This window comes from Microtus oregoni, unplaced genomic scaffold (genome assembly GCF_018167655.1).
Source record: "Microtus oregoni isolate MIOR12 unplaced genomic scaffold, Mior012 000038F_ref0000394, whole genome shotgun sequence".
Taxonomy (NCBI): Eukaryota; Metazoa; Chordata; class Mammalia; order Rodentia; family Cricetidae; genus Microtus; species Microtus oregoni.
Genome location: NW_024543097.1, coordinates 18,179,393 through 18,201,449, shown reverse-complemented (window position 1 = coordinate 18,201,449; position 22,057 = coordinate 18,179,393).

Sequence of the window (22,057 nt, the reverse complement as noted above, 5' to 3'; positions counted from 1 at the left end):
AGAAGATTCAGTGAGCATTTGTGGAGCAGTTTATTTGTTGTTTAATTAATCTGTTTGAACATATTTAAATTCCTACAATATAGTAGTGCATTGGCTGTTTTTTTTTTTTTTTTTTTTTTTTTTTTTTGTCAGCTGGACCCAACCTAGAGGCAACTGAGAGGAGGGAACCTCAATTGAGAAAGTTCCACTACAAGATCAGGTTATGAGCAAACCTGCAGGGTATTTTCTTAATGATTGATGTGAGAGGGCCCATCCCATTGTGTGCGATATTACCCCTTGGCTGGTGGTCCCTGGTACTTTAATAAAGCAGGCTGAGTAAGCCATAAGGGGCACTGTGCCATGACCTCTACATCAGCTTCTGCCTCCAGGTTCCCTTGGTGATGAGCTGAATTATGGAAGTCTGAGCAAAAGAAACCCTTTCCTTCCTAAGTTGCTTTTGGTCACTTTTGGTCATGGTGTTCCATCTTTCATGACAGCAAGAGAAAGCCTAAGTCACTCAAGTAGATACTGTTTGTAGGAAACAAACAGTTTAATGCTCTCATCAGAGGGACCTGTAGGCAATTCTGTGTGGCATTACTAGCTATTTTCTACCTGGTATCTTATAGTAAACAAGATGCAGAAGGTGCCTGCTGTCATGGAGATTATATTTTTGAAGAGGCAGAGGAGACACAAATAAACCTGAGTCAATAGGTAAGCAGTGATCAGGTGGTAAACAGTACTTACAGAATGAGGAGGATGTACTAGGAAGCATGTGGGCTCTCCAAAGGATGCTCATGAGAAAAGTTGAATTCTAGGGTGAAGTTACAGGTAGTGGGAAGGGAAGTCTGGGTGAAGATGGATGCCTACATTGGTGGCCATGCTGTGACTATAAAGAATAATCAGCTCCTGGCAAGTCTGAGTGATGAGACACACCTGCCCAGTGATCAACAGGAGGGGAGGGCAATAAAGATGAGCAAGACTCCCTTTAGATGGGAAGCAGTGGCCCAAGGCCCCTGTTGTCATGGCTCCCACTTCTCCCAAGAGGTGCCGTGTTGTGTGGGCTGAAACAAACTGCGGATGCTGCGTCTCATGAGGCAACCAGGTAACAGTTTCCAGGAAAATGAGCTCTCTTCCCACACACTGTCATCATTTCCCCAAGGGACTGCTCACCCAACACTTGCAGTATTTATGACCTCATCCCTTAGAGAGGTTGTATGAGCAAGAGATACATGATTTTTCCATCCTGTATATACACCTGCTATTAAGACTGGTAAGAGATTTCCTCTCATTGTGGGGTCAAGAAGTAAACAAATTGTGCATATTGTTAATTAAAAGTGTTACTGGTTCCTCCACATTTCCTTGTGTGTTTATCTAAATGTGTCCATAAGGCCAGTCATTACCAAGCCATCTAAAGTATCTGCCCCACCCTACCCATTCACTTCACATTCCTATTATTTCCTCCTTTTGGGCTTAGTTTTAAATTTTTAACATGAATTTATTTAGTTAATTGCTTTCACTATTAGAATATGTATGTATATACATATACATAAATATGTGTAACAATCATAAGAGTTTATGAACTTGAGAGGCAGTAAAGGAGATGTAAAAAGAATTGGAGGGAAGGGGTCAGATGAAAATGGCATAAATACAGAACTTATGTATGAAAATCCTGAAAATAAATGAAATTTAAAGCTTTTAAAATGTTAATTTGTTCTGCCTATGTTCTAAGTTAGTGCTCTGTGGTCACATCTAATTTATCTGTATATGTGTTGGACATGCCTAAGAAGTTCAAGTAAAATCAGACTCAGAAAGACACTTGTTGGAAGAAAAGAGAGCAAGAAGTGCTTAGGAATGGTGGACTGGTTAGTTGTCAATTTGACAAAAACTGGGGTCAGTTGGGAATACAGAACCTCAGTTAAGAAAATGCCCCCATCAGATAGACCTGTAGGTAATCCTGTGTGGCACTACTTGTTAATGATGTGAGAGGGCCCAGCCCACCCTGGACAGCACCATCCCTGGGCACTTGGGCTGTGTAAGCCATGGGGAACTCACAAGTCAGCTGCATTCCTCCATGGTTTCTGCTTTAGCTCCTTCCTTGAGTTCCTACCCTGGCTTTCCTTGATGATGCACCATGATGTGGAAGTGGAAGCCAAGTAGATCCTTTCCTCTCCAAGTTGCTTTTTTTCTTGGTGTTTTATCACAGCGGTAACAAACAAACCAGGACAGAAGGTTTTCAGGTTTCTGGCCACTGTCCAGGATTGACTTTGGAGAAAGAAGAGAGAAAAAGCATGGTGGGGAACAATAGACAACTGCAGTCCAGGTTGGATGGTCTGGGTGGATGGGATTACTTAGCAAGAGTTACCCAGTATAAGAGTTTCATAGTGCCCCTGGTCTTCCCAAGACATCAGAGTAAATAAATCAGAGGCCCAAAAGCTCAGTAGCTGGCATTGTTAGTTATTCTCAACAGATTCTTTTAATGGGAATTTTGAGTGGCATTCTGCTATGGCCTTTATAGTCATGGAAAAGTATTCTCAGAGCCATTAACAAAATTGTCTTGGGACTGGAAAGATTGATCAGTAGTGAAAAGCAGTGACTACTCTTCTAGAGGATCCAGGTGTTGTTCCCAGGATCCACAGGGGATCCAGTGCCTTTTTTTCACCTACATGGGCTGGAGTCATACACATGATGCATACATATGCATGCAGGCAAAACACCTACTCATATAAAAACATAATCTTGATCTTAGGGTCTATTTAATCTGCTATTCAATCTAACCACTGAAATTTTAGTTTCAAGTGTTCAGATGCTCATTTTTAGCAGTGATATTTGTTTATTTTGAAATCTGTGGGTATTCTTTTTTCAGAGTTAGTCTTCCCTTATGCTTTCTATGCAAGCCATTTTAATTATGCCTTTTTTTGGTGAGCTATACTTTCTGCTTCTCTCTCATCCTACATTTTTCCTGAACATGTGCTGTGTGCCTTTTGGTTGTTGTTGTTGTTGTTTTTTTTTTCTGATACAATCCAGACTAAATTACTGCTATCTCTTTCTCTAGCAATACCCTGAGCTCAGGATATATTTTATTTCTAAGCTGGGGAATTCCTATGCCATCCCAGTGGAAATGAAAACATATGTGTGGTAAAGTATTGGGTACAGAGATATTTATTTTTTCTATTCAGGAAAGAGCGGAGCTTTCTTTTTTTTGTGGCAAGTGACTTGAGTTTTCCCAATCTTTCTTATACAAGGATTCAACTGTTTCAGAGTCCTGGGTTTACATAATGTCTCAAGACAAACTTCTGCTTCATTTTCTCTTCTCCAGTGCTGGTCTTTATTAAAGTTTCAAACATTAGGACCAACCACTTTCCCCATCCTACCCCATGTCAGGATTATTTTTGATTTTATATTTTGATTTATTTCTCATTCCACTCATAGAATCTTAATCATATTTTTCAATCTTTCTTTTAAATAGGGATTTTCTATTTATAGCATCAGGACATCATAGTGGTTTTGTTTTGTTTTGCTATCTATTCCTTTCTGTTGGCGTCAGAGATACCATGTTGTTAATCTGATATGTGCTATTATTTTTTATTCATTAAATTTTCCCAATTGAACTCTTCAGAAGCAGATATCAAGGTGGAATTTGCCAAAGATTTATGGGGTAGCAAGCAGGTTTAAACGTGAGAGCAAGTCAAACTATAATGTGGGCTTAATTAAAGTTGAACCAACTGTTTGATAAGCTCTGGAGAAAATACTGTAAGGTAGGTGTGATGACTATTCTTGGTTGTCAACGTGACTACGTTTGGAACTAACTAAAGCCCAAGAGAGTACTCCTGTGAGGAATTTTTCTTAATTAAATCAGTTGAAGTGGGATGTCTTAGTTCGGGTTTCAATTGCTGTGAAGAGACAGCGTGACCACGGCAGCCCTTACAAAGGAAATCACGTAATTGAGATAGTGGCTTACTACTCAGAGGTTCAATCCATTATCATCATGATGTGGAGCATAGCAGAAGCAGGCAGGCAGACATGGTGCTGGCTACATTTTGATAAGAAGACCACAGGAAGACTTAGGCACTGTGCAGTATCTTGAGCATATATAAGACCCCAAAGCCCACCTCCACAGTGATGACATACTTTCTTCAACCAGACCACACCTACTTCAACAAGGCCACATCTCACATTACTGCTACTCCCTTTGGGGACAATTTTCTTTGAAGCCACCACATTTGAGCTCCCAAAGGCTTATAGCCATATCATAATACAAAAATGAATTCAGTTGAAGTTCAAAAGTCCCCACAGTCTATCACAGTCTCAATAATGTTTAAAAGATTAAAGTTCAATGTATCTTCAAAAGACATATCCTATACTTCCAACATATAATGGCACAGGATATATGTTGCCATTCTAAAATGTAACAATGGGAGCATAATGAGGAAATATTGGGTCAAAACAAGATCGAAAACCAGCTGGACAAACTCCAAACTCAGCATCCCAGTGTCTGATGTCAAAATGCTCTTCAGATCTTCAACTCTGTCTGGCTTTGTTGACTGCAGTCCAGTTTCAAAAGTTCCCACTGTCTATTGCAATCTCAAAAATGTTTAAGAGTTCAAAGTCTCTTCTGAGATTCATGCAATCTCTTAACTGTAATTCCCTATAAAAATCAAAATAAAACAGCAGATAACATACTTCTAACATATAATCACACAGGATATACATTGCCATTCCAAAACATAGGGAAGGGAGCAAACTGAGGACATACTGAACCAAACCGAGATCAAAAACCAAATGAACAAACAATCAATCAAACACTAACTCTCCATGTCTGGTGTTATAATGCTCTGCAGATCTCCAATTCTGTTCAGATTTGTTGATAACAACACTATTCTTTGACTTGAGCTCTTTCCACTACCTCTTAGCAGTTCTCCTCTGCAGGTATCCCATGTCACACAACTCTGGCATCTCTAACATCTTGTCATGTCCAAGGCAATCCAGGCCTCAATTTCACAGCTTCCTCCAATAACCTTTCTGGGTTATTTTTTGGGGGGCCTCCATTCAGGGACACCCCTACACATACCTGGCCTCAGTGGCTTTCCTTAATCCCTGGGTAAATCCATAGCCCATTTCTTTTATCCTTAACTTCAGAGCCACATGGCCAAAGATGCCATGTTCTGCTGCTTGCTGGGGCTATAACATGGCCCCTTGTTCAATTGCATATTCAAACTTTCTGTTTTTGATTTGTTAGACCAGACAACAAACTCAAACTCAAACTCAGAGATCCACCTATCTATGCCCCACCAGTGCTGGCATTAAAAGTGTGCCCTAAACTTTTCTTTAATTCCTGTTTACAAGTTAGAAACTTAGCTGGATGGGATCTTGCCCCGAGGTCATCATTCCCTTTATCCATTTCTTTTTATTTATTTATTTATTTTTAATGGAAAAAAAAATTTCTGCCTCCCAGCCTCCCATTTCCCTCCCCCTCCTTCCACTCCTCTCCCCCTCCCCCCACTCCTCTCCCCCTCCCTCTCCAGTCTGAAGAGCAGTCAGGGTTCCCTGCCCTGTGGAAAGTCCAAAGTCCTCCCCCCTCCATCCTGGTCTAGGAAGGTGAACATCCAAACTGGCTAGGCTCCCGCAAAGCCAGAACATGAAGTAGGATCAAAACCCAGTGCCATTGTCCTTGGCTTATCATCAGCCCTCATTGTCTGCCATATTCAGAGAGTCCGGTTTTATCCCATGATTTTTCAGTCACAGTCCAGCAGGCCTTGGAGAGCTCTCAATAGATCATCCCCCAAAGAAAAACATATAGCTATCCTCCAGTTATGGGAAGTAGACAAGATTGCCGGGCAAAAAATTGGGATCTTGGGGGTGGGTTGGGAGGGGGGTAAGGGGAGATGGGGAGAGAAAAGTGAAAAGGGGAGGATGGAGGGAACTTGGGGAAATGGGATGATTGGGATAAAGGAAGGTTGGATAGGGGAGCAGGGAAGCACAATTTTTAGTTAAGGGAGCCACCTTAGGGTTGGCAAGAGACAGACTTGGACCTAGAGGGGCTCCCAGGTGCCCAGGGTGATGTCCCCAGTTAGTTCCTGGGGCAGCTGAGGATAGGGAACCTGAAATGACCCTATCCTATAGCCATACTGATGAATATCTTGCATATCACCATAGAACCTTCATCTGGCGATGGATGGAGATAGAGACAGAGACCCACACTGGAGCACCGGACTGAGGTCCCAATGCCCCAATGAGGAGCAGAAGGAGGGAGAACATGAGCAAAGAAGTCAGGATCACATGGGGTGCACCCACCCACGGAGACAGTGGGACTGATCTATTGAGAGCTCACCTTTATCCGTTTCTTAATGTTGTTTATCTCCTTGAACACAGCATTTGACTCACTCCAATTAACTCCATTCCTTTTCTCCTCAAATTTTACATTTCTTGGTCTTTTATTATAAAGATTCATTAGAGTTATCACTAATTACCACACGACCGAGTCTATATCATGCTGTTTTGAGATTTTTCTCTGCCAAGGAAATCTCAAAATCTTCAATTATCTTCACTTCAGACTCAGGCAGACTCTTCAGACAAGGGCAAAAAGTGGTCACAATCTTTACCATATTGTCATAAGAATAATCTTTAGGCCACATATTATTTTTCTCCTTTGTAACCTCTTGAGCCAACCCCTCACTGTTCATCAGATCAAAGTATCTGTCTTTCATGCTCCTACTAGCATGGTCCATTAGGAAGTGCTTAGAGCATTCCACTACTTTCCTATCCCAAAGTACTGAAGTCCAAATTTCTCCAAGCAAAACCATGGTCAGGTTGAGTTTTGTGCAATAATATGTCATAGAAGTAAAAGGGACGCTATCTAGGGGGACAAAGGAGACTACTGGGAGCAGTAGAAGGGAGAAAGGAGGATGTAGAATAGTATATGTTCAGTGCATAATATATATTTTTGTGAAATTAGCCATCTGTAACAAAGATCCATGTGCAATAAATATACTGTAAAAATAAAAATTAAAGAAGTCCACTTTGGATTCTTTCAATATGAGCTAGGGAGTAACTGGACATTTTTTAAGAAGCATATTAGCAGAAAAATATTTCAGCATCTTTGCAATGCAAAAACATACAAACAGATGTTAATGGAATTGCAGAATTTTCACTTTCGTTGCTTAGATGGTAGAAACAAACACGTGTTTCCAAGGTCCTAAGTCCATCTCAAGTGTCATTTTCTCAACTGTCATTTTCTGCATCAATGAATTCCTGACAAAACAGCAAAAACTACATGTGTGATGTCTCAAAAGTGGTGTTTACAGCTATGGCTTCTGCAGGGTGTTTGGTGTGAGATTACTTCAGCTGCTCTCACCAAACGATGAAGAGAAATGTATCGGAGTAGTGTGCAAACAGCAGAAAGGCAGGAAACCTTTGCAGGGTGGGAGGAAGGTCCAGCCAGACTGTGTGCATACAGAAAGGTGAGCTGTGTTATAGCTTGCTCTCCATTCACCCCTCATTTTTTCCGTATTTTATCTTACGGGCAACTTCAATTTTTATCCTATCAACAACCTTAGGCAGCGTTATTTTCTACCAGAAAGTATGGGAACAGATTTATGGTTCATAAAATTATATCCCACAGCATTTTCACCTGCTTTTGTAGGTGAAATAAGTGTTTTGTGACCGAGACAGTGGGAGCTAAGCGGGAGGAAAGAGAGAAGAGATGATGTGGGTGTAACAGGTAAAACAGTTGGAGGCATCAGTAAAGGCTTGGTCAACAAAAGCTGGGGTCACTCAAGGAGCTGCCTCTGGGGCAAAGGCAGGCAGCAGCAAACCCAGCCTGCTTCTGATACATGTATGATAGCCTCATCACAAACATGGAAGGTTTTCCTAGGATCTTTCACTGAAGTTCTGGGTGCAGGACTGGAGAAAGGGCAATTCTTCCAGAGATCCCAGGTTTGATTCCCAGCCCCCACAGAGAGACAACTCACAACTATTTCTAACTCCAGCCCCAGGAGATCCAACTCCTTCTCACCTCTGTGAGCACTAGGCATACAAGCAGTATACAGACAAAATACCTACATATCATAAAACAAATAATAATATTTAAAAATTCTAGGTGAAGTATCTGGTCCTAGAAGAAACATTTAAAGAAGCAAAACAAATAAAAAAACTAAAATAGATACTTTCTGAACGTAATTCTTGAAGCAATCATTATAGAATGGAAGATGATCAGGCTAAGATGACAGATGAAAGGGAAAACCTCTTCAAAGCACTTGCCTCCAGAGAACAGCAACACCAAGAGGCTGGGAGGCTTCAGAGGCGCAGGGAGATGGAAGCTACTGAACATCCCTGAAGACAAAGCTGTAGAAGGATGTGAGCCTCGTTTGCATATTTTCTGGAAAGGTGTCAGGACGAGTGCAAGCAAGGCTTTGCCCAAAATAGGTCACTTGAGTGAGGACACTGGCCTGCGCATTGACTTTGATTTAACTCCTGTAGAAGAAAGCACACATTGGCAAGAGCTTTGGGAGAAAAAAAATGTATCTGATTTTCAACCACAAGAAAAGGCAACAGACTCAAAGCCAAAGCATATTCTTGGATTGATCTTTCACTGTGCCTTAATTTAGCCTGCTGGAGAAATGCTGTTTGCGAGTATGAAATTATTTAAACCTTCTAAGGAAAGCTTTCTATCTTAGTTGTAAACCTGGAATTTACTGCAAAAAGTCTTTCTACTAATTTGTCAAAGTAACTTTGGCTTTTAAGTGCATGTGTTTACAAAGGGGCTTATTGTGGATGGGTTGGTAAACTTATCCCTGCATACCCAGTAAATTGTATTACTTCCTTAGCAAGTAATAGGATTTTTTTCTCTTTTAGAAAAATGGGAGTTACAAAGCCCTGGAGCTATATAAATCATCAGGGACATGGCTCAAAAATTTAAAGTTGAATAAAAAAGCAAGTGGCAGAAGGATATGTACAGTGTGTTATTTCTGGAAACATATATTTAAGTATAAAATTTTGAAAAACTCATATATCTTAAGCTGCTTGCTGCCTTCTTTTCTCCTCTGGGGCACAGAACAAGGAGGGGAATCAAAAAAAGATGCTGGTGGTTGCTAAAGGAAACCAGTTCTCACCTTACATCAATGTCTTTTCTGCCTCCCCCACCCTTTTCCCCTAAAGAATGTGAGCAAAAAACGGCCTGTGCAGTTTTATTTAAGGTCAGAAGCCTCCATGTTCTAGGGAAAGAAGAGCATTAGCTAAAACTATTCGTGGATATGATTTACAAACTTTATATATCTACATATCTTCATATTGGTTGTATCAACTGCTAATGGTATGGATACACCGAGCTATTATTCTGCCAGGGGTCCTCAGAAGAAATGGGCAAAGTTCAGAATGATGAAACAAATCTCATCTGGATTTGAATGGTTATGTCAAGACTGAAGACATAGAAACATGGGGGTCAAAAAATAAAGGCGAGAAAATAAAAAAGGAGGCTACTGGTATAGGAGATTTCTGAGAGGAGAGACTATAAGCAGAAAGAATAATGTGGGACCCTCAGTAGCAGCCAGTCTAAGTGATCTCTCGGTTCAAGCTCGTTGTTGTATTGTGTCAATCCGACTGGTTGGTCAGTATTTTGCAAAACAAGTAAGCTGAAGCCTGTGACTTTAAAAAGTTTTCATTTGAAACAGATTTCATAAAATTGTATTGCTCTAAAGTGTAAGACAAATGGATTTGCTGCCCTGGTTTGACAGAAGTGTGTGACTCACAAATTTGACCAAACATTCTTTGTGTGTTCGGCTTTTCTTTTTTAAGTTCATGGCCGCAGAAGGCCCTGGCCCTGAGCCACTAGGCACATGACCCACCATGGAAGCTTTGATCTATGACCCAGACACCAGCAGCACAGGAAGAAGATACTCTTGTCTGGTTAAAAGGCGACTTTTGTCTGGAAAGTTCTCCTCTAGCAGTACAAAGACCAAAGCAAAAATATTAATAGGACTGTCCAGGGCAAAAAGTCTTAGGTTTTATAACTGATTTATTTGTCTATGGTGTCACACCATTCCAAGGTTACAAATTAAGCCATATATGTGAACCTTTATATGGGGTGAGCTGGTGGCAGGGAACATATACATTTCAGATCACATTTAACCCTTTATTCTGTGCTGGACTCATTCCCACTGATAACTGTCTCGAATAAAAACGGACAGAATTAAGGATCATCTTGGGGAAGAGAATGGCTGCTCCTACCCACTAGTGTCTACCCGGCCATCTACTTTCAGTGAGCAATGCATTTGTGTTGGATACAGAATTTGGAGAGGTAGGGGGGAGAAATGACATACTCCAAAGTAAGGGAAAAGGCCAACATGCTCTAGTGAGGCAGTGTCTTTCTTGGTACTTCTTTGCGTGTTCTTGCCTCCTTCAGGGTCTATGTGGTTGTTGCACGTGTGCCCTTGAGTTTCTTTGCCATATGAGTAGAGAGTCTCTCCTGCCACTGAGAGCAGGAAACGGAGCTCTCAGTGGGAGATAGTGGTAGAGTTGACCAAATCAGGTCCTGCCTTGGTTTTGTTTTCGGTAGAATTTTGAGTTCCAACAGATGGGTTTTACAATACAAGTGCACATATGATTTCTTGAAACTGACTAGAGCCTCTAACTATCTAGACACATCTAATAATAAAAACAAACAACGGGTTTCTGATAAGTGGAGGGCCGGACAGGAACTCTATGCCATTCTGGCTTTAATAAAACATTAAGTGGTTTAATTAAATCATTTATTCCACCCTCCGTTCCATTTTTCAAAAGACAACATAAAAACAACACCAGTATTTTTTTTTTTACTGGTTCTCTTTCCTCCATAATTCATTAGCTTAAGTCCATAGATTGACTTGTTGTTGTGCTCTAAAGCACTTGCGGCCATTTCAGGAAAACAGTACTTGAAGCAGGATGCAGGCAGGTATTGATCTAAAGGTGACCTCCTCCTTGTCTTTCCATAAAAGAGGTAGATAGGACTTTTATTTTTAAGGAAAACGCTATAAAAAGTATTTGAATACAAACTTTATATAAGATCTGTATCATCCATCTCAACATACCATTAAAATAATTTTAGTTTTTTTGTATGGGAACTTTCTGAAAGATTTAAGTTATCCAACATTCATAAAGGGTAGTTTTTATGTTTCACTTTTAAGTTAATTTTTATTTTATGAAATTTATCCGTGAAAATTGTTTTGAAAGCAGAAGGTATATAAAGGAAATTAACATTAACACATCTTATCCTCCTCACCCTCCTCACCCTCCCCACACACTAGTCTCTGGGCTAATTTGGCTTGAGTATAGAGCTTTGTATATAATGCTTTTTCAAAGCCAGGTCAACTCAGGATTAATGGTTTGATCCTTTATTTATGGGAGGGAAGCCTATGGATGTGAGAATGAAGAATAAGAAATGTGAGGTGAGAAACCAGTGATGCGGTGGAGTGTGATAGCCACTGCACTGGTATTTAGTAGCCCTGCCGCCTTGATGTGGGACTTCAGTACATGGGTTGTCATGAATGAACAAGTCATAAACAGCATGTGATGGAAGGTAAACTGATCTGTTTGCCACTTTTTTGTCTCCCGTTTCCTTGAGGTCATACTTCGTGTGGGATTGACTCTTCTGTGTTTGGAATCGTGTCATCTAAGCCTCTGGCGGTCTGGACATGTTCAGTATAATTCTTCTGAATGTTTTTCATCTGTAGTTGGTTGAATTCTTAGATGTGGAAACTCTTAAAATTTCAACTCTCTGCTAATATACTTGTATAACAATTTTGGTTCCAAGTCAAGGTCTGCATTATAATGACTAGGGAAATTATATTTTTGCTAAATTAAGCTAAATTAAAAGACTCAGAAATAATACAAGTTCTGCCTCATATAATTTTACTTTTTCCCAGTTACTATGTTTTCATTTATATTGTCTTCTGTGTACTTATTCTAATATTTTTTCCATTATAACTTGCAATGATCTTTTCCTCCCTATCCCCACCTCACCAGAGAGTCTACATACTGTTATTTCCTCCCCGATCACTTTCTTGGAGCCCTGGGTCTACCTATATTAACCTGGACCATTCGCTTTACACTTCAATGGTGAAGAGTCCTCGTCTTTTGAATGCCATAGTCTAGTTGTTATTGCTTCATACTCTTGCTTTGAATCTTTCAAAGGTGGTACTTCACTGCCTCTTGGCAGTTCTGCAGGGTCACTGGCTTGTTTTGGCCAATGAACTATGACTAGGAATCATATGCATGTACCATTGGTCAAAACAATTTCTTTCTCCATGGAGGAAGTTGAAAGATTTTTAAAAAGTATTCTGGATTGAAAAGTGCAGTAGAAGTCTTTGGCCTTGTAGACTCTCCTGGACTCCAAGAGATAAGCTTTTCAGTGTTAAGCAATAGAGGTTTTGTCATAGATTAAAACCTGCTCTGTCCCAACTCATACACAGAGCACCTCTGATTGGCAGTTTGGTTGGATATTAAATTTTAGATTATAGAAAAATCTGTTATTATTCTGATTTCTACTGGGTTGGATATATCCTAGATTTTCTGAGTTCTCATACTATATCTATATCTTGTGTTTAAAAACTTTACAATGCTATGTCATCCAATGGGTCTCTTGTTCTTTGGTTGTTGTTGGTCATTTTACCTATTCTGATACATATTTATATTTTTAACTATCTATAGCTATATAGTGATATGCATAAAGAGGGTCATTTCAGAGAGTTGTGTTTTTAATTATCTTGGTAGAGTTTGTATTATGTCTTTGACAATTTTAATTTTTTGATTTCTATACATTCTCTAATTTGGATATTTTGTAACTTGGAATTTTGTTGTATTTTCCTCAGTTTTCTCTTATTTTGTGCTTCTTTTTTATCTTTTGTTGCACGTGTAGAGGGAATCATCAATTTTATCTTTCAATTCTTTTAATGAATTGGGAGTTTAGAAATCCAGATATCTTGGCTCCTTGGGAAACTGAGGCAGGGAGATTTGAGTTTGAGGCCTATTTGGGAGACATAGCAATATTCTTTCCTCTAAAAAATGATTTGTTTTATTTCATCAAAGTTAGTTTTCATTATATTTATGTTGTATGCAGTTCTGTTTCATTTACCAGAGAACATAGTTTATATACTTTTAATTTATTTTAGTCCCTGGATTATATCAAATTTTAGATTCTTTTGTTTTCTTACTTTAAAAACATCTTTAACTTTGGAAATTTCTCTAAATAACTGAGTGGTAACTTGGTAGCTAATGAGTCATGCACTAAGATCCTAATCAGAATCTGTGTGCTTAGGGAATAATTGTTCACTTTAGTCAATGGTCTAGTGGACCCAGCTCTTTGAGTAAGATTGAGCATCAAAATGCTAGAACTTTTATATAAATTTGTGATAACAATTAAAATCCCTTCACGAATTAGTGAGGATTCTCTAGAAAAACAGAACTAACATAATAAGTATATTAAAAACATATTTATTTGAATAACTTGCACAACAGTTCTGGATAGATAAACATTGTGTGACTCCCCAAGAGAGGCTAAGAATCCAGAGGATTCTCAGTCCACAAGGCCAGGTATCTCATAATTCTAGTAGACTTTATAGGTCTGGATGATTCTTAGGAGGCTGCTATCTTCAGTCTAGGTTGTACACCTAAAGAAGCCAGTTCTGAATACCAACAGAGCAATGCAGCAATGGCAGCAGCAGAACAAATGAAATTGTCAACAAAGTAGAAGCAAGCAGGTGCAAAGCAAAGTGCCTTCTTCCATGTCCCTTTATCTGGAACCATTGAAGGTTCTGCCACATTTATGATGTGTCTTCCCACTTCAAAAAGGCTGATCAAGAAAGTCCCTCACTGGAGTGCCTTTGTCATTTCACTGATTCCAGATCTACCCAAGATGACAACCAAGACTAGCAATCATATTTGCCAGACATTTGCAAGTCAGCGCATTGTACTGTTTCTATGCTGCTTATCATACTATCCATTCTTAGGCAAAGGGCATTCCAGGAGAAGGTTGATGCCAGAGGATAAAAATAAGAGCTATGTAATGTTGTCTTCTGGACATGACATCACTGCAGTACTCATGAACTCATAGCAGCCATGTCTACCTGAACAAGGACAAGCCAGCCCAAATCGCAGCATGGATAGGGAAAGGCTCCTGGGGCCCCACCACTAGCTGAGGAGATATTGACAGTTGATGGATGCAGCAAGAAGAAGAATCATGTGACTTTGGTGTGTGCCATTTCTATATACTTTTGGGTAGCATTACCAGGGGTTAGTTGCACTAATAGATATATAAACACACACACACACACACACACACACACACACACACACACACACACACACACCTGTACTAATGTAAAAGTTAAACAGACATCTCACCAAGCAGGGAGCAGTTAGATGGGAAGAAAACACTACTGCAGGGCTCCATTCAGGAATCTTCTCAGGTGAAGAATCTTTAGAAGCTTTGCGGGTTCAACCCATGTCTCTCGTGAAGTTTCTCAGCTGTGGCAAACTGGAAGGATGGCACTGGTGGAGGTTTAGAAGGTCTAGTGAGTGTTGGCTAGTAACTAGCACTGATAGGCAGCCATGCATGAGCTAAGCAATGGTGCAGAAACTTTAGAAGTCCCTGAAGCCAGGGTCACACAGGGCCAGTCTCAAAGTCCTCTTGCTGATGAGCATCAAACAGAGGCTAGAGAAATCGGGTCTGAGGGGGTGCACGGCAGTGTGATCCTATGGGCCACTTCCAAAGACCCAACTTTTAAATTGTTTCACTAGGTTGTAGCTTTGTGTTATCCAACTCATAGCTTGCGCTGGCTCACTAACCTGTCAACCTCACCTTGAGTCTAATACATTAGCATATCAAGGCCTGTTGTGGGTTTGGTAAATATCTGAGCTATCCAATGACAGGCTAGCTTATAAAAATTACATTTTTCCAAGTAATACAAAAAATGGGTTCAGTTATGTTTCTAACAATATAAACACACACACACATATCCACACACACACACACACACACACACATATACACACACACATATACACACACATACACATACATGAGGGCATGAAGTTTAGCAGAGGTTGTGTTATTAGGGGTTGAGTTGGTGGGAGGAATAGTGAGTGGATATTAGAAGAATAGATTGTATACAATTATGAAATTATCAAATGCTAAATAAAAAAATAAATGTATTCAGAATAAAAGAGTGAAACATTATGGAGATATTATTGCACCAGTCTGTCTCCTTGGGTTGATTATATTTTATTCAAACTCCATTTTTTGTCATTTTGACTCCTATCAAGGAGCACCACTGAAACTTCAGGCTACTCATCTGCCTTGTAATATTTTGTCCCCAGTTCCTGTCTTAGAGTGTGGCACATAAGAGGCTCCAAGGCCATATAAATAATTGACTACTGCTCTCTCTCTGTCATCTCAGTTGAGAAAGAAGCCTTTGCAAATGACAGTTCGGCCAACTTTCAAGTACTCATCTGTGAACTAAACAACAAACTGATTCGTTGCTTGTTTTATTCTCTGTGTTATTTTTAATGAGATGATTCTATTTATGGCTTCTCCATCTGCACAGATTTTCCTGAACAGTCCCAAGCAATTAGCTTCTAGGAATATTAGTGTGTGACAAGTTTCTCTTTTCCAGACGTTCTTGCTCTTACCAGCCACAGTTACCACCTCTCCAGAATTTATAGGCAATGCCTTGCGACTTCTTTTCAATGTTTGAATACAAGATAAAGCAATTTTCTTGTGTCTTCATGATAAGAAAACTTATTGAGTCCCATCCATGACCAAAAACTTGACTCGTCATGCAATTCTGTTAATTTTCAACTAATTTCAATTTAAACCCTAATAGCTTACCCTGAAACTCTAACAGCTGACAAGGGTTTCTAGTTATCAATTATTGTACTAAACTTTCATACTTAATTTGCCCATAATAAGTTTATAGGCTAAGAACTATTTCTCCTCTGTGTGTAGGTAAAGTACATATATGCATTTGTGTGTGTGTGTGTGTGTGTGTGTGTGTGTGTGTGAATGTGAATACATGAGTTCCATGGTACACATGAAGTCAGAGGGCAACCTCATTACTCTGGTCTTTCACCTTACTCAATAAAGATTTTCTTCTTCTTCTTCTTCTTCTTCTTCTTCTTCTTCTTCTTCTTCTTCTTCTTCTTCTTCTTCTTCTTTTCAACACGGATGCCATTTTATGAGTTTCCAGTGTTTCTTCTTGTCTCTGGCTACCATCTCCCACAGCAGTGTTCAGATAACAAATGTTCACTATTATATCAGCTGTGTGTGAGTTCTGTGGATTTGGACTCAGGTCCTTCTACTTGCATGACAAGGGTTTTACGTACTGAGCCATCTCTCCATCCCTAGACATCATTTAAACCTCTATTTTGTAGTTGCAGAGACAGATATAAAATTGAGTTCTGATGATTCCCAGGTCTTCTTAATAAATTGCCACAGAGCTGCTGCTATCCTAGCCCTCAAAGAGCTACCAACGACCCAACTAATATTACAGTAGGAACGATCCTATCCTGTCCTTCTCTAGTCCAGACTCAGTCTTGTACATCTGAATTGGATCACATCTGGAGTCTAAGCTGCCATAGAGTTTGGGATGTGTCTACCACTGCTTCCTAGCCATGTGGTAGAGAGGAGTGAAAAAAAAGGTGCATGAGAATAGCAATTCATTTCTCAGCACATGACCGAGCTTCACTGATGGGATTGTTTACGCTTGTTGTAGCTAAAGATAAGTTTTCTATAGCAAATTTGCTGATGCATCCTTGAATACTTCTGTCTTAGTCAGAGTTTCTATTGCTGTCAATAAACACCATGACCATGACAACTCTTCTAAAGGAAAACATTTAATAGGGGTGTCTTTCAGTTTCAGAGGTTTAGTCCATTGTCATCATGGCAGGTGGCATGCAGGCAGACATAGTGCTCTAGAAGGAGCTGAGAATTCTATGTCTTAATCCACAGGTAACAGAAAGTGAGCCGAGTCTACACTGAGCACAGCTTGAGCATAGGAGACCTCAACACCAACTCCTACAATGACACACTTCCTACAACAAGGCCGTGCCCATTCCAGCAAAGCCACAGCTCCTAATAGTATCTCTCTCTGGACATTTATGGAGGTCAGTAACACTCAAACTACCACGCCATCTCACTCATTGTTGAGATCTGAGTCCTCGCAATGTTCACAATAGTTACAATTGCTACAGCTGTCAGAATAAGAGCTATTTACACAATCCCATTAACCCACTTTCTGTTGTTCTTTGCAAAGTCCTGGTACTTTCCAGATGGATGATTTGTTTCATTGCCCTCTGCTTTCTTTTATGCCGGACCCTGGTTTTCCTAATTTCTCACTCATACTGAAAATGTAGCCTTCAGTTTCTCAGCCCTGTAATGTTTCTGGATTGCATCGTGGCGCTTCATCTCTAGCCGGCACTTACTGTCAGAGGAAATTTATGTCTCCTCTGCTGTTTCTTCTGTCTCAGCACCACAGAGAAGCTATAATTTAGTACTATCCAATTTGTAAATATGTCCTGAGTCACAAACAGATGGAAGGCGTTCTTTAATTCTCACCCACAATTGACGAGCCATAGAATCACTGTGCTTGAATGTGTGGTCACTAATGGGTTTTCTATGATCCAATGGATACCTCCAAACCCAGGCACGTAGTGACTTTTTAAAATTATTAAACTTACTGGGGATAATAATAATATGACAATTACATGAAGTTAGGAGGGAGAGGTATTGAAGGGAATAGAGGGGGGATTGGAGAGTGGGCAATAGGGGTATATATAGGATCACATTTTACTGTATACTGTACAAAGTTCTCAAACAATTAAAATTGTAATTGAGATTTTAATAGATACAATAAGACATCTAAAACTAAAATAAGGAAAATCACTTTAATGATAAACTTAATTTAACTTAATGAATGCAATATTTTATCATTTTTAAATATAGCTAATACACAAATTACAAAATTCTTCATATTTTGTGTATAATGTCTTCTAAACCTAGCAGAATATTTATAGTAATGATACCATTACCAAATCTTAAGATATTCCCTTAGTGAACACAGGTAGACAGTAGCTTGCTTTGGCTCAGGGCATAATGGTCATGTGTATTTAAGTCTCAACTCTATTGTATCTTGGTTATTCACTGCCCATGGGAGAGGACTTCATCTTAAGATGCACTTCCCTAAATCCTGTGGACAGGTATGCTGGTCGTATTATTCTCCTTTTTGTTTCCAGGTCACTAATTAGGAATTTGATGATATAAAGAATGTTAGGTCTATTTGCGATATTTTATTTTTATTTTTTTTTTGAGTCCTATAAAAGTATCATCTCATTTAATCAGTCCTCTAAATGTATTATCACATTTAATCTTGCCCAAATCATAATTAGTTCCTATTATGAGATCCATTTTCTAATTGAGCATATAAAAGAGGGGTATAGAAGTTGCCCAAATTTGCAATGACAGTAAGGAAAAGGCTTTATACAGAGGATGTTTTCCCTAGTGTTCTCATTCTGTTTTTTTAAAGATTTCTGTCTCTTCCCTGCCACCGCCTCCATCCAGTTCTAGTAAGGTGAGCATCCAAACTGCCTAGGCTCCTACAAAGCCAGTGCGTGCAGTAGGATCAGAAACCCATTGCCATTGTTCTTGAGTTCTCAGTATTCCTCATTGTCCGCTATGTTCAGCGAGTCCGGTTTTATCCCATGCTTTTTCAGTATAACCCCAGTAGCACAGACATTAAGGACCTCATTGAATAAATGGGACCTCCTAAGACTGAGAAGCTTCTGTAAAGCAAAGGACATTGTCGCTAAGACACAAAGGCAACCCACTGACTGGGAGAAGATCTTCACCAACCCCGCAACTGACAAAGGTCTGATCTCCAAAATATATAAAGATCTCAAGAAACTATACCGTAAAAGGCTAATCAACCCAATTATAAAATGGGGCACGGAGCTGAACAGAGAATTCTCAACAGAAGATATTTTATTTTTAAACCATCAAAATTAGATTTAAGATCATGATTAAAATGTATGTTAATTACAACTTTTGAACAGCAGTAACAGATGCTTTAAAGACTAGTGATTTCTTTTAGGGGTCGCACACGTAACAAGCTATTTGAGATGATAGAACTAAAAATATGTTCACTTATTATGTGTGTATGTGCACGTTCATGAGTGTGCAGATGTACATATGTGTGCCGATGTGAGTGCATGTGCTTCTGTGGATCACACACCTGTGATAGCCGGATGTCAACTTCGGGTATTGCTTTTCTTGCTCAGATATCATCTGCTTCATTTTTTGAGACAGCATCTCTCCCTGGCCCTCAATTCTGGACTAGACTTAGTTGGCTTGCCTGCAAGTGCTAGGAATCCACCTGCTGGCGTTCTCCAGTGCATGGCTCACAAGGGCACAGCAGGGCCACGCTGCTTTTTAAAAATATGGGTCCGTTACTTACCTTGTAGTTTTGGCAAAATATCCGACAAAAGTTCCTTCTGGGAGGAAGATTTTATTTTTGTTTACAATTCCCAGAGACACAGTCTCCTGCAACAGAGAAGGTTTGGTAGTAGGACTAGTAGGAAAGTAGTCAAGTTGCCTCCACAGTAGGAAGCAGAACGTAATAAACTCTTGTGCTCAGCTTACTTCATTCTTTTTTTTCAGTTCAGACTTCCACCCATGGAATGGTACTTCCCATGTTTATGCTGAGTCATCCCATCTCAGCCTAATCGAGACAATCCCTCACAGATACACCCACAGGTTGGTTCCATGGTGATCCCGAATCCCATCAAGTTGATAAACAAGGTTTAACGGTCACGTCACATGTCACATACAGGTCCTGAGGATCAGGCTCTGGGTCTCACCCTTATGTGGCAAGCATGTGAGGGACTGAGCTGTTTCCTAGTCTGCCCACTTTCCCTTATAAACTGTTATCAAAGTGACTTTGCTTAAGCCCCTCTTTCCAGAGCACACAAGTGCTGGTGTAAAACTTAGCGACTGATGCCTTGTGGTTCCTACCCTGCTGCCAGCAGCTTGTTTGTTCCCCCAAACTCTGCTGTGATTGCTCATGTGAGTTCCTTGCTCTAGTGGAAATCTGGTTATCCCCAAATAGGCTTTTCCACATCAACTGGATGGCAATGTGGTGGAGGGAATTTTAACCTGTTTATTATTCACTCTTATAACGAGTTGGTTATTTTCTTTCTAGCATTCATCATTTTTGATTTATTCATTTGTTTGGCATATGTTTGATTTTCTTTTGGGCTCATCCTTGTTGGTAAGGCTAGCATTCTTCAGTGCCTTGTGTGCACTAAGAAAGAAGAAATGAAGGAATAAATTAGTGAATCACCATAACCTAAAAGGTTAAATGTACTTTAAGATTAATTTTATACTTTGACTCAATACATTGATACCATCATCCTATTTTTTAGTTGCTGGTTATATTTTAGCTATTGGATTTTTGAGGTTTTAATTTTTGTGTTTGTGATGCCTGTATGTATATGTTTCTTGGGTTTTTTGTTTGTTTGCTTGCTTGTTTGTTCACTTTTGAAAGAAAGAGAGAGAGAGAGAGAGAGAGAGAGAGAGACAGAGACAGAGACAGAGAGAGAGGAGAGATAAAGGGTGTGGAGTTGGGGAGGTTGGAAGGATCTGAGAGAAGTTGGGGAGAGAAAAAGCATGATAAAAATATAAAATATGAAAAATTCAGTTAAAACGTTATAAAATTTTAAAAGGGAGAAAGAAGAATGAATGAAAAAATGAAAAATATCTAGTGACAGAGCAGAGGAAAGAAGCAGAGTTTCTTCTGGCTCAGGCCCAGTTCACAATGCATCTGAGATATAGGATACCATTATCTCACACTCATTACAAATGTATGATTAAGTTCTCGCCCAGAAATTCTCATGATTTCAAGTCTTCTATGTCTTTGACCAAGTTCAAATCGAAACTCAAACTTATCAGATTCAAATGTCTTTTGTGATTAGATCAGCAAATGAAGTTCATTCATCTTTTTATAAAATGGAATTTTATTCATCATAAATATTAATAGCTTAAAATTTATTTGGGACCCTGAAGGCTTCCAAGTACATAGTGAGCAAGGTGTGTATGGTCCTTAATCATTGTAACTGTCAAATAGTAACTACAGAGATCTTTCTATTTTGCTTCAAAAGACTGATGGATAGCTTCTTTTATGAATCCTGGGCATATCTGCCTTGGGGTAATAACCTGTGACGAAGTCATTGATATAAAAATTTTCTGCCCAAGAATGGATTCCACTCTAAAAAGGCAGGTTTGAAAATTGGAGAGTATTAATATTAACCAATGTTGGTGTAAATAGTATTTGTGTTTTCATGTCCATGCATGATGAAAAGTTCTTGTGAGGACAGAGAGACTACTTTTAGAGAAAGCACTCTACAGCTTAACTGTTACACCTGAAGTGGACAAGTTGTTGAGAAGAATTCCACGTGGTCCCTGGGTAAACTCACACAGAATACACATGTCTATGATGTTGGGTAAACTTCTGCAAAGAGAGCATTTTCTTTCCTAAAAAGTTCGGGGGAAATTATTGTTGTGAGCCTCAGTTCAAATGGATGGTGATATGGGAGTGAGGGATCATGGAGGACATTTTCTCAGGCTAGTAACATTAATAAGGAACGGCGCTGAGAATTGTAGCACTCCCTTCTTTGGAAAACCAAGTATTGTGCTTTGGGTGTTTATTTATTTGTCTTCACCGAGTGTGATTCTAATGGGAACGTCAAGGGTAGTGGTCTAGTGGTTTCCCTAAAGTGTGCACAGTGTCAGCACAGGAACGAGAGTGAGACCAGAATTGCCATTCAGGCCGATGGGAATCTTATGAAAACACCAGGATATAGCCGTGGTTCTCAACTCTGGCTCGCCAGCCCCATGTGGATCACTCATCAGGTCTCCTACATGACAGATATTTGCATTATGATTTATAACACTACCAAAACTACAGTGGTTGGGGGGGGCACCACAACATGAGAGGCTTTATTAAAGGGTCACAGCATTAGGAAAGTCGAGAACCAATGAGTTTTGGATTGGCACCTCCTA